This window comes from Mugil cephalus, chromosome 6 (genome assembly GCF_022458985.1).
Source record: "Mugil cephalus isolate CIBA_MC_2020 chromosome 6, CIBA_Mcephalus_1.1, whole genome shotgun sequence".
Taxonomy (NCBI): Eukaryota; Metazoa; Chordata; class Actinopteri; order Mugiliformes; family Mugilidae; genus Mugil; species Mugil cephalus.
In genome coordinates, this window is record NC_061775.1 from 22,641,280 (window position 1) to 22,656,047 (window position 14,768).

Genomic DNA, 14,768 nt, shown 5'->3' on the forward strand with positions numbered 1-14,768 from the left:
CCTGTGACGTCTCGGGGGTGGGCGGCGCTACTTACGCCCACCTCTGAAAGTGATGAAATCCCGGATGTTGACCCGCCAAGAATATTTATTGTAATGAAGAAACACGACGAGCCGTGTGTTTTTTTTTTTTTTTATTCTTCTAGGAATTATACCGTTGCACACACCCTCACAACTTAACATTGCGTATAGTGTACGTAATCAGCGTTCATACAGAGGTGACCTTGCAGACCACATTTGACCCTGATTTAACCTGAGAATATTTCCTAGATGTATGAAAACTACATGTTTGTACTCTTGTATGTCTTTGGTGCTTGGTACTTTTATTCTTGTGTGTTTTCATCACAATTTGTAAATGGCATTTAAAAAGGACTGCACCGATAATTACTTGTTGCTATGATAATAGAGACACTAATCCTTACTAGCAACACAGCTGTGCATATTAAATAAAATAGACCACAGTCAACATTTTACCAGAATAAATGTTATCAGCATAATATACTTCAAAATACTTTGTTGCTTAATTGATTTTTTGGGGTGTATCATGACCTGGATGACTGAGAATCTTCACAGACTCATACTTATTAATCTTATCGGACAGTATACAGGTTACCTCTCTGCTTGTATATTTTAGGAACACTGAACAAAAATAACACTAGTCTAGTCTAGCACGGTCTTGAAGGTCACACCATTCAGTACTTGTTGAAACCATTTTACAGAGATGATAGATAGATACACACACACACACACACACACACACACACACACACACACACACACATATATATATATTGGGTTTCAGTTGATGTTGATTTCAAATCCTTCCCCCAAGTTTCAGGTTAAAAAGCAGATCAGTGACAGAGCAACTCCCCTCTAGCTTGTTGGGATTCAACAACTCGCTTGGGACAACTTAGCAGGGCTTATTCTTACAGACAAAGTGGTCTAACCTGTAATAAGCATTAATCATGTGCTTATCATCTCAGTATGGGTTCTCAATTTTACGTTACATCCTCTGTCTTTTTAACAAGTTAGGCACTTAATTTCTTTGTGACAAAGTCAAACCGCATTACTCGTTTGATGTCGATTAAGAAGGAACATCCAGGCTAAACCCTCGTTGCCACAGCATATACGTCACTGCAGAGGAAGCAGAACCCATTCACCTGCCCTGACTGAATAGAGCTTAGTACTACATCAGTACGTCAGTAATTAGATTAGAGGATAAGAATCCCTTCGGTGCCAATGTGTCAGTCTGCGTTGTAAGTGCGTGCAAGTGTGCATATGTCTGCATGCGAAGCCGTTTGTCAAATCCAGATGTAACCGAGCAACCGCAGCATGAGAGCATTTAACCGTGGCCTTGAGTGTTGGAAATAACAGCCACATAGCAGCCACAGCCGGGAGTCCAGTTAGCATAGATTAGATTTACAGTTCCAACACCAAAGTAATCTCGTCATGACAGCTCTTGTGTTGGTATTATGACCACAACAACCCTTTGCTTACATCCATGTGGGGATGACATTCCCGACAAGGTGAACTGCTGGCCCGTGGTCAAAGAAATGAACGGCTGGTTGCCAAGGATGGATGCCTGCATCGTGTTTCACCTGTATGTCTTTTTATAGCTGTGTGCACGTGTGCCTGCACAGCAAAGGAAACACCTCTATGCAGACAGTCCATGACACCGACCGGTTTCAAGGTCATCACATCATCACTTATATTTTCAGCAAAACGGATGAAGCTCGAAACAGTACATCCCATCACTGATGAATTTCTTCGATTAGACTGCAAAACACGTTGCATAGAAAATTAAAATAAAAAAAAAAAAGCCCAAAGGTGGAGTATGAATAACGGCCAATGCAAAGTGTACCTTGGTATCAGCGCTACTTTGTTACGCACAAGGCACCGTCAAGTCACTGTAAGCTTTGTCTTTGTGAGAGCTCTTTCAAGCCATCTCTATTCTGTATTCCCTTGAGCGTCTGCAAAGGTGAATGAAGATCCCTTGGCAAACAGCTAATCTGACTCCTTAACACGGTGCGGAGCAGCAGACGTGGCGATTAAAGCTGATGGAGCGCAGCCGGCAAATCCAGCAGACTTATTAGTTTATATTTAGTTATTTTTAGGAATTGAGAAAAAGAAAAACTGGATTGTGATATTGCCATGTACCGCCAGAAGGATATTTGTTGTTGAGGTGCGTGTCCCTGTCCCTGTTTCTGTGCTGCTGGCTTTTATTGTCGCACAAGGCTATGTCTTTTATATGCAATCACATGTTCATGTTAGTTGTGCCAGTCAATAATCAGTCAAAAGGTTATATAATCATGACTCAACGTCAAATTATTGCGTCAAGTAGTCAATATAGACATTTTGTGGTTGTTAATTAAACAAATATTTGAAACGGACTGGCATAATCTACACTAGCTCGTTATTATCTTAGAGGCATTCTTAATTATCACAGAGGTGGTATAAAAAAAAAAGATTCTGAGTAGTATTCACCACCCCAAGCAAACAGCAACTGCATCAAAGCTGCCGCTGCAGAAAGCAAACCAAATAAAAATGCAAACAAATTAGGTTTGTATTTACTGTATCTGGCACATTGCGTCACACTTAAATGCATAAAACATAATGTCTGCACATTGCCTTCCCAGTGGTATTACCACTGGTTACAGATCACAGTAGTGGGTTCTGTTTGTCCCTCATGTGATACAGTATCTAAAAAAAAAACACATCGCTGTGAATGTCTTAGCCTTGGAGATATATTTTATCTCTGTCTTGTCGTTATGAAATATTCAGTCAAGAACCAATAGCAAACAAACAAAAAGGAACAGAGCGTGTGCCGTTTTCATCGAATTCCAGCACAAAGGACACAGCCTTCAATCTGCTGAGTCACGTTGTAGACTCTGGCGCCCCCTCATCCTACACAGATTTGTTCAGTGAAGCTGCATAAATGTATTCTGACAAGGACACTATGAATATTTTAGGTATCTGGGCCTAGCGGTAGCACGTGGCCGGTGCGGCTCTCCGGATGAGGAATGATACGAGCAGGAGGCTTGTAAGTCTTGTAAATACTTGCATGGAACATTCTCCACATGATTCATTCAGCTTACAGGAAACTATTTCACTCTAGTCCTCGTCGTTAGAAACTATGCTATTCTCATCAGCTATCAACTGATTTCTAATTTATGTGAAAAGGTTCTGAGTTTGCTGCTCATATTTCCAAAAAAAAAAAAAAAAAATCATCTTTGGCCTGATTCTTCCTGGAAAATTATAGCTGCAAGATAAAAGTCGTGCACGCCTTTTGGGTCAGTTTAACAAAGCAAACCTAGAATTTTGTTGCGAACGCCACCTCCCTGGCCCTCAGCCTCGGGGCACTGAAAAATGAGAACAGAGCCGCGTGAGTGTACAGTTGCATAGTCCTCTGATAAGCTACTGATAAACTGTGAAACTCATTAAGTTAACCTTCTCGTGACAGGCTGATGACATTGGCAAATGCGAGGCAGTGGGTTTCAGGAGGGAGGCCAGCTCAAAGATTAGATTTGGGAACATGCATGATGTGGCCTAATTTACACTCACTGGAGTGACTGGACCTCAGAGAATCTGGATTAGTTCCTGAGAAATCAGCCAGTGATGTTTGTTAACATAGATATGATCTGCGCTCCTCTTTTTTTCAGCCAGTCTCTTAAAGGAGAATGGCACTCTGTGTAATGAAATGAAATCACATTATGATTTTTGTGGAGCTCATGACATTTTTGTATATATAATAGTTGCTGTTTAAACATGTTGTCCCCTTTGCTAAATAAAGAACTGATCATTTAAACTGTGGCATCGGTTGGGCATAGAGTCTCATTGATATGATGTGTTATAATTAGAAATATTAACTTGACCACTGCATCTCTTCCCAATCTGCTACCCACGAGAATACGTGCGCAGAAATACATAAGAACAGCACGTGATATCTGTTACAGTAAAATGCTGAGCAACACCTTCTGCTGTCACCGATAATCACAATTGTGTGGCCACACAAAGGCTCACTTTAGTCGAACACTCCATCCACCCTTTCCCACAGACTGTGCCAGGCTTTCCCCGAAGTTTTCACAGGAGCGAGAGTCACAAGAGAGTCACAGGAGTCTACCTCTCCCATGAAAGCACACACAAAACACCCTCTTGCTTCAGTGTGGTACCAAGGAGTCTCACTTTTCAAATCCTCCACCCTCCTTGTGTTCTGCCCGGCACTTAGGAAGTGGGTCAGTCCAGCGAGAATGGGACACACTCAAACGCACCGAGCTGATATCTTAACTCGAGTGTTGCCCTGGTCTCCCTGGAGGGTTCACTGCCCTCTTGTAAACATGCAAGGTGTTCTAATTAACAGGAACAACAGTCTATGCGTTTGGTTTGCTTGAACTGCTGCTTTTCTGCAGTGAAGATGATGCGAGGAAGGTAAATGTCTAAATGTTCAAAGTAAATTGAAGTGAATTCAAGTCTTTTTTTTTAAGTTTTCACAAGTTCTATTTCCTTCAACCGAAGAATAAAAGACATAAATGTTTTCACACACTTACACAGAGGTCATGCTACTGGAACCAATCTTTTACCCTCTGACCTCTGCTGTCAAACAGAGAACAGACCGAAGCCCAAGTCTGATCAAATCTTTTTGGGTTAATATTTGGTGAAACAGAAATTAAATTTAGTTGGGTTTTGTAAAGACTATGGTATGTATGCATGTAGTGTTGCACAAGTTGTGTGTTAAATCAGTAGCGTCTCGAATTAAACAACAACTTATCTTAGGGATTTATTTTATTAATTTATTTATTTTAAGATAAGAACAAACTTACTTTTAAGCAGCCATGTGCTTCTTCTCCCATGTGATGTGGCTTTTCCAAGAATGTTCAGGTTTTTTTCGGAAACGTCTAGATGTCAGTCACCATCCTGCAGCCAGGCTTCGAGCCTGCTATTTAAGAGCAACACGAAACTAGGAGGACCAATAACAGGGGCACTTCAAACAGTCAATAACCTTAAAGAATATCAAATCAACATCTAAGGATTTATTGATAGAGCTGTGGTAGAAATCACTTTGCAGATGTAGGTTTGTGCGTGTCCATGCGTGCATATGATTGGCTGCTGCACAAATGACTAAGACAACACATGATCTCATGTAATGCTCCTATGACCTAAGGTAGCACCGGTTTAGATGCATGCAAATCAGTAGACTTGCATTTGAAAGTCTGGTTTAGGCAGTTCCAGTCACTTGTGTCTGGTATTTGTTCCTTGTCTGTCTCTTTCTTTCCATTTTCCTGTTTAGGAATGTTTCTTTTCTGAAGAGTCCTGAAGGGTTGACAGTCTGTTCGATGCTTGGTCCTTTGAAACACATACACGACATCAATCACCCTTTTTGGTCTTTGTATCTCTAGCCAGTATTTTAATCTTGTGCTGTGTCTCTTTTCCCCTTGACTGAAGGCAGGATTATCTCAGCTGAACTCGTGAAACCTCATACATATTACACTGAGCCCGAAGCAAGAGCTTTCCTGATCCAGAGAATTTAAAAAGAAATACAATTTTGTTTTTTACAAAAGCTCAACATTAGTGTATGAGACATTTTAAGAAGCATGTTTTTACAACAAGAAAATTCAGGGGTACAGATTCCCGCATGCTTATGAGTAGAGAAACAAACATGATGCCACCTCTTTGAATCCAAAAAAAGAAAACAGGCCTCAGAGCCGCCCTTGATCATTTTCATATCTTATGTTTGCATATGAAGAACAACTTTACAGCATGATTTTCATCACGGTGGTAAAATTACATAATCCTATTCTCCAAAAAGCCTTAGATTATTTATTTATTTATTTTTAAAAGATCAGGTTCAGTCAGTATTAGCTCAATAAACTATACATCAAACTGAATAATGTTGAGATCTATGGATAAAATACATCTTGTTGTTCCCATTGTTCCTCACACATGCATAATCACTACTCTAAATAAGAAAGTAAATGTATAAATATCCACATAACTGCAAGTCTGTTAAAGCTGTTATCTTCAAAAGAAACATTCATTTTAACAATATTCTTGTGTGTGTGTGTGAAGTGCTCTTCTAGCTTCCAGCCATCTGGTTTGATTTTAATAACAGAAATGACACCAGTACAGGCAACCTCCAGGGTTTAAAAAAAAGGGTTAATTAATCAGATTTTTCGTTAAAGGCTGTGGAAGACTATGACATGTTGTCTCAGTCTCTGAGGACCGGCCGCCCACCGTGGTTTAATTCCTCTGGGCCTCTCTCTGCTCAGATTTTAATATCTCACGGGTTTCCCCTTGATGCGTTTCACCCATAGTGATGGTGCGGTGCAGAGAAAAGCTGCCAGCAGTGGCTAATTAGTTGCGTACCAACGGCCAGCTCATCGCACTGTGCTTTCCGTAATGAGCTAGTTAGCAGAATAACCCCTGAGAGGAATGATGCACATTATCACACTGTTGCAAAGGATGTGCCAAGCTGGAGTGGGGACAGACACACATGTGTTTGAGGCCATGGTGAATGGACAGCACTATCAGCTGTTTCAACATGCCTCTGTGTCATAGCCCTCTCTGTTATCTGCATTGATTATTCCCACTCGTTGCCAATCACATTTTGATATGCTTAAAACTTGCCAACTGCCTCAACAATGAGGATATGTCTAATTCCTGCACTAGTGAAGTTATTTAAACATCTATCATGAGCAACGATAAATACTTGTACACAGTTAATCATTATTCTGCTCACACTTAGAGCTGTGTAAAAGGAAACTTTCCGCTATTCAGGTGAGTAGGTTAAACCTTGACAACTGGGACTTACCACAGATGTGGCAATATGACTCCATTGACCTGTTAAGGAAGCTAGCCCTAACACAGGAAGATATAAAATGTGATCCAGATTACTTTATAGGTAATAAAGACAGACTCACGTGTGTTTGTGAGGACATTCATTAACATAATGCATTCCATAACCCCATTCCCAAACTCTAACCATCTCAGCCAAGTGTATTAACCCTTACAGTAATCTAATTATAGCCTTTACCCTAAAACCAAGCATTAACTCTCAAACACCCTCTTAGAAGTGAGGACTGTGTCCTTACTTTGTCAAATGTCCTGACTTCATAGGTGTAAAAATGAAACTGGTCCTCAAAAAGACAGCTGTACAAGTGCGCACACACTTATTCTTGTACAGCCATCTTTGTGAGGACACTCATTGGGATAATGCATTCCCTAGCCCCTTACCATAACCCTAACCATCTCAACTAAATGCCTAACCCTAACCCTAATCCTAACCCTAACCTAATTGTAAACTTTACCCTAAAACTGAGTTTTAACCTTCAAAACAACCAAAAAGTGAGGCCAGAAAAGTGAGGACCATCCAAAATGTCCTCACTTTGCATAAATGTCTTCAATCTGATGGTACAAAACTTAAACTGGTTCTCCGAAAGATGGCTGTACAAGTACACACACACACACACACACAAATACACACACAGAAAGTGGCTGCTGTGCTGGCTATCAGTAACATTCCTCTTTAAGCAGTTTAACTTTTAACCAGCGTGCGTCCAGAGATGAGGTCTTGCATCATTTTGACCCAAGTCACATTTATCCAGTTATAACTAGAGTTTTTGGCGACTCACGCAAACACCACGTAATAGCGTCACAGAAGAAGCAACAACCTTATTAAGACCAGAGAGGCAGACGACATTACCAGCCTGGTAGTAAAAACAAGCAGCGGTGTTGATTGGATTACATTTTACAATCAAACCGCATTGATCTTAACTCCGAACTAATCAGGGGACAATCAATAAGTTGTTAGATTGCGTGCTGATCAACAACAGATGTGTTTATGAGCAGAGACAATGCTTGTTTAATGGTGAGAGCTTCTGGATTTAGTGGCAGAATAGAATCAAATCACTGACATACTTTCCCATTTTTTATTTTGTTTTATTCTTTTAACTTTTGTGACATTTTTCTAAATTTAAAATTTTCATGTCAATGATGTTACCATACACGTTCTTAAGTGGAAAACAAATGTAAATCAGAATCTTTATTGTGTGTGCACATACAAGGGATTTTGACTCCAGTCACTTTGCTCTTAATTTATGCTGTGAATTAAAGAGAGGTTGTGTTTTTAGACTGTAATGGGTAAATACAGAGAGAATATATTGATGATGGTTTAACGGACACTTACTGTATTGTCAGTTATGTTTTTTTCTCAATTTCACTGTCTGTGTTTGTTAAAGGTAAATGGAGGATTAACTGAGCAGGCAGCTGATATCAAACTGAGAAGCATTGTAACAGGAGAGTTCCTGGTTTTTACAGTGTGGTCTGGGAAGACTGAATTAGTTGTGAAGAGAGAGACGGCAGCGCTAATGCATGTGTATCGAGTGTTTTCCACTAATGCGTGCATTTAACAAGGTACAGATGCATTATGTTCTCAGAGCTCTAACATACAGCTCCGGCTACTATGATGGAAAAGTGCTATAGCATTCACTTGGAGACCTACACCCTTGGCATTGATGTTTCCAGTTTAAAATATCAGTGTGGGTCAAGGATCACATGTCAGCATGCTTAAATACGAGAGACTGTGCTTCTGTTCTGGAAAATTTGGTGATGATGTCCCTTGTTGTTGTGTTATTTAAGCAGCTTTTCATGTCATCACTGTTGTATGTGATGGGTTTTGTTGTGGCACCAAGAGAAAATGTCAGCGGCCGAATATTGGCGTGGCAGACCACAACATTTACTTTGAAAAAAGAGATCATAACAGATCTGCGTTGCTCTACACAGCACTGAAAGTAAAAAATACACAATCAAACTTTAATTACACATACACATTTAGGGAAATTGCAGTTAATGGCAAGATTTGAAGGCATATATTAAAAATTTTATTCATATGGCACACTTTTCACATGCTTTTAAAGCATAGGTCTTCTTTGGTTGATTATTATTTTTTTATTTTAATTTTCCCCAGCAAATTTAAATTTCTTTAAATGCACATTAACATGAATCCAACAAGCTTTAGTAAAGTGATAAATAATAGCTTAATGTTAAATGTTAAATGATAATAATACTGTATATTTATAAATAGCACAGGGCCGAGTTTAATATAGAACACATATAGCAGGTATGGGGTCTCTACTTAATCTCTCCATCAGTTTGGGGTCCTTAGGGCCTGAAAAATGTTGAAGACCCCTGTTTTAAAGTATAACTAGTGTGTGAATATGTGCCATTAACTCACATAAATACAAAACAAAGCATGAGAGACTGCACTTTCTAAACCATGATACCATGAGTCTGTGTCTCTGTGGGGTCTCTCCAGGTCCACATGCTCGTTAGGTTAATCTGTGATTACTGGATGTCTGTTTCTCTGTGTTAGCCCTGATAGATTGGACACCTGTCCAGGGTTTACCCCACTAGTACCCTGTACCCAATGATAGCTGGGATATGCTCGAGCCTCCCCAACCCCTGCACCCCTTCAGAGGACAAGTGGTTACACAAAATGTGCAATGAATGAATGAATGAGTGGTAAAAACACAAAATATTGTCTCACATTGTGGCCCAGTTCCTTGTGTGTGTTATTCCCCTCAATGTCACATTCCAGCAGAGAAGACAAATGTTGATATTTTGACCACGATCCTGTGTTTTGGCCAAAAACATCAATTCCGTTTTTGGAATCCATTCTCTGACCTTCCAAAAAATCTCCCCAAAATGTTTTCATATTGATGATAAAGTCTTAGGGCCGAGAACAAGGTCTTATCTTCTTTATGCTTTTAATATTTTAAAGACGTGGTACAGTTGGCTATATGGGTGAGCTTCACCTGTCAAAATATTAAAGCTATCCAGGTCATGTTGATATTTTGACCACCATGCTGTGTTTTGGCCAAAAACACAGCCATTCACTTTTTGTAATCCGTTCTCTCGACTTCCCGAAGGTCTCCAGGAACTGTTTTCATATTAAGCAGAGTATAAAAACACTGTGAAGTCAGTTTTTGATGAGTGATCTCACCTGAGTGATTACTAGTGCCAGCTTCTCCGTTACATCCAGCCACTTAGAGCATTAGGGAAAAGGCCTTGACTAAGACATTGATGCTGTATAATGGAACTTTTTAACCTCTGCGTCCATAACTACTGCAGCACTGATGACTTCAGGCCCTGTCCAGTTTGATACACATTCGCTGTTAGAGAGTGTTCACACCACTTAACCCAAAGAAGGATGGATTTATGTGAATTATAAGGAGCAAGGACAGAGGGATAGAGGTTGAAAAAAAAAAAACTTTCTGCCCTCATCATGGACAGTTATACAGCAAGCTGAACACTTTCTCTCAACTGTATGTTGCAGAAGATGTAAAGGACTTGGTTATAAAACCATTAAGTATAAAAGATAAACTACAATTAGGCTATATTTAAACGATTTAAAACTTACCACAAGCGCTAACTCTGCATTAGCTCCATAATGCCTTGGTAAACTGTGATCTGATATTAGAAAAGCTAATTAAATTAGATTAACAGCCAAATACCTGCAGTGACAAAAAGATTACTGCTGTATTGGCAGAAGAATAAGATCTGAACCTGTACAAGCCTTAATGAAAATAAAATGTTTGCTTGCAGACTGTGATTTTTACCAGTCCAAACTTGGTCTTAAAGGGATATTCCACCCCTATGTGAAATTGAGTCACTCACCGTATTCCCCAGAGTTGGATAAGTGAGAAAAAGTGTTTTTAAATCGGTCCAGACATTGTCCTAATGCGGCAGCGCAGCTGTTAGCTTTAGCTTAGCATAGGCGTTGTAATCTAGAGTTGGCAATTACCCAGTCGTTTGCAAAAGTGAGAAATAAACTACTAATTACGTCTTGTTACCTGTACATTCAAATCCAGTACAAATGCCAATGCAATTAACACGAAGGGATTGACTAGGGCAGATATAGACTTGGGACTATATTCTGGTAAAGCACTGGCAAAGCTATAGCTAACTGCTGTGCTGCCGGATTAGCTTTTTCTTGCTTATCTAAATCTGGGGAATACGGTGAGTGAATTTCACATAGGGGTGGCGTATCCCTTTGAGGTCAAGGTTATAATTAGGTTAATGAGAGGAAGGTTTGAGTCTAAGGACTCGATGTCAGGACGAGGGGCCAAGGAAATACAACAATTCAACTGACATCTTAATAATAAACCTGAACTTGTGACGTGACCTGCAGCCCATAGGGCAACAACGTACACACTCACTCCAGAAATAAATCATTGCCTTCTTCCACTGAGCTGAAACCTCCTCTGTGTCGATGCATCACAGTCCCTCTGCGTTGTTTAGGCTTTATACCGTCGTCACTCACGTCTGAAGTTCTTAAATAAAAGGAACAACAACAAAACAGGGCAGGATATCACAGGTCACCTACTCCCCCCAAATGTCCAGCGTTCAATCTGTCACACTGACCCACATAGACACACACACATCTGTAAACACATGCGGGCAAACTCACACGCAGCAGCCATAATGAGCAAAACCTGCAGTGACCTTGTCGATAGTCAGGCCAAACACAGACCTCGATCGTGGTGTTACCATGGTGAAGTGAATTAGTAATGTGCAATATGTGCACGTGAGTTTCTTTTTTAGATTCTTCTTTTATTTATTAGCTTAAGAAGAAAAAACAAGACATATTTTTCTTACTGTGATATGTCGGATGTCAACAAGGCCTCAAACAGTAACGAGAATTATGTTAATGTTAAACAGTTTTTGGGGCAATTTTTAATTATTAATGGTCCATACTAGTTTTATATTAACTTTTCTAGCACAGGTGCCAAAGCAGTAATCTCTAACCAGCATCAGAGTTAATGGTTTCTGCAGGGAAAGTTACAGGTGACTTCATTTGGAAACACAATTTTCCTGGGGATCAGATTTCATGTTTATTTATGTATATTTATTTACTAGTTTTGTCAGTTATTCATGTCATTTTTTATATGTTTAATTAAGTAACAAGCTAGAATAGGTGCTACCGAGTACTAAATTGGATTTGCTACATAGTATCGTATGTCTTCTTTGAGATAAATATTATCCTGTTTCCTGCATCGATTTCCTGCACTGACTCCTGTCAGTGGTCATAATGTTGTGGCCAATCTGAGCGTATTTTTGTCAGGAAGTGTAGGTTTTAAGGGGGACCCAGATGCAGGACCACAAGAGATGAGGTAGGAGATCAGGGAAGAAGGGTATTAAATGAAAAAAGAAAAAAAATAAAAGGCGCTGCAGAGGGCAGGTAAATACAAAATACAAAAGGGCAAAAAAAAAACGTCATGGATCATGGAGGCAAAAATATGGCAAAAAGGACAATCACAGGCACAGGGGGACGCATGGAAGTAACACAACGACGTGACAGAGAACAAAGGGGAAAGGCGGGGCTATATATATACACAGGAGGGCTGAGGGATGACACAGGTGAGACGAATCAGGGCAGTCACATGGGGAGAAATCAATGAGTAAACACATGAGGAACACATGAGGAAACACAACAGACAGGAAACCAAGAAACACAACAAAATAAAACAGGAAACTCAAAACATGATACAGATATTATCATAACAGAAACACAAGGAGGCAGGACAGACAGGACGGACAGGAAACAAAGGAACTAGAGCAAAATAAAACAGGAAACTCAACACATTCACAAATAAAAGACAAGGACACGGAACCAAAATGAGCTATAATCCCTTGCTATTTTTCAAATCATCCTTCTTTGTAAATAAAAAGCTTCCCCACTGTGATACGAGTGATTCTGTGACAAAAATATTTAATCTTAATTCCCTCATACAGTTAGTGTATGACATGTATAGCATGGCAGACGAGATGAACTGGAAACTACCCTCTATTCATTTACTTACATTTGGAAGCAGCAAGAAAAATATGTGGTGGAAACTCACAGTACTGAGTTAATTATTATTCTCATGAATTTTTGTTAGAACCCTCTGTGTGATGTGTGCAGCAGCTTGTTGTGTTTTTGCTCATTTGTATGTATTTCAAACATGCAGAGTGAGCGTTTTCTTCCTCTTATGTAAGATAATCATCCACAAGTCAGCTTCCTCAAAGTCATGGGAAGTGAGACTGGCTGATGTTTTTTTTTTTTTTTTTTTTTTGCCTGATGTTCTTACATTCACAGCCTTCCTGTATCTTGACAGAAGCCCGTGAATGTCGTTGGTTGTGGCAGGAGTGTTTTGAGAAAAAGGTCGCATGGGAGGAGATAAAGGCTTCTTTCTCATAATATCTTGTGTTTGTCTAGTTCTTGTTTTGTATCTTCCGTTTGTGTGAACAATTGGAGTCTGCATAAACGCAGGTGCGCTGGTCTTTATATAAAAAAGGAGGGGGTGTTTTATTTATCCAGATGTAAATTTATCTGCTCGCTCCTCCTTCCCAAGGTTTTCCGTCCCACCCTGGCGGGTTTCAGGCTATGGGATCTGTGAAGCATCTGGAGACAGTTTGGCGCTATAATAAAAACAAAATGAATTGGAAAAGAACAACTGATAGTCAGCTCAGACTGAGAAACAACAGACACTTGCATAATGCACTCATCTACCCGCCCACTCTCCTTTCCCCTTGTCTCTAAGCCATTACTTTAGTCTCTTGAACTTAAATCCCTTCTCGCTCTCTCCGAAATCCCTCCGTCCATCTATCCACTCCACCCCCCCTATCCTGGTCTAATTACATTATTCATGGAACATCCCTTCGCTGTTGTCACACCGTTCCTCTTTAGCCTGGCTCCCTCTGAAACTTTCAATTACAAAGTCACGCTCAGAGGCAAAAAAATAAGGAAGACATTGACCGAAATGGAATGGAAAAAAAATATCAGGGATGGAAAGCCTCTCTTCTCCTCTCCTCTATTGTGTGCCGTAGACAGATTGGCCGACAGTCAGTAGTCAATGCCAGAGTTCGATTGGTCCATTCACCAGAGCAGTAAAGAGAGGAAGCTGTGATTACTCACACAGGGCCAGTCTTATGACTGACCCACTTTCTCATAAATAGACCAAAATGTTACATTAGCATTTAACATGAGCTTTTTTTTTTTTTTTTTTTTTTTTTTTCAACCCCAGTATCACTGATTATCCAATACTGCTGTGGAGGATTCGTGTGACATTTTCCCCGTGGGTGACTGAGCATCCTCAGTTGTGCGCTGTTCTGTAAATTAGTGTCGTGGTTCAGGTCGGTTATGTAACCGTATGTCTACACGTTTCATGTTCCTGACACAAAGAGGTGGTTTATTTCCTTAAAATCTTAGTTGAGGGGATCCAGTCTTAGTAAAACAAGACCTTCTACAAAACAGGCAGCTAGAGATGATGGACGGACGGCGGGATGAAAGTTGTTTATTGGTGTTATATGCACTGATCAGACATAACATTATGACCACTGACAGATGAACTGAATAACCATCTTGTCTCAATTCAGCGTTCAGCTGGGAAACCTTTGGACCTGGCATTCATTCATACTTAGACATATAGCACCCACCTAGACCAGAACCAGGATCAATGTCACTGTCTCTGTGTTCTTACCTATTCGACTTGCTGTGAGCTGGTCAAGTAAGTTTACGGCATGACTGAGTCATTTAGTGACAAGATAATTCTAGACACTAAGCCCCGGAGCACATTTCTTTTGAGAATTTTAGTTTGTATACAGGTTTCTGAGAACAGACAGGTGCATTATCGCATCAGAAACCGACTCCCAGAAGTCGCTGGAAATCACGAGGTGAGAGCTGAACTTGTTCTGCCTCTCTCCCTCCTCACCCTCCTCCTCTCACCTTTGTTTCCCGT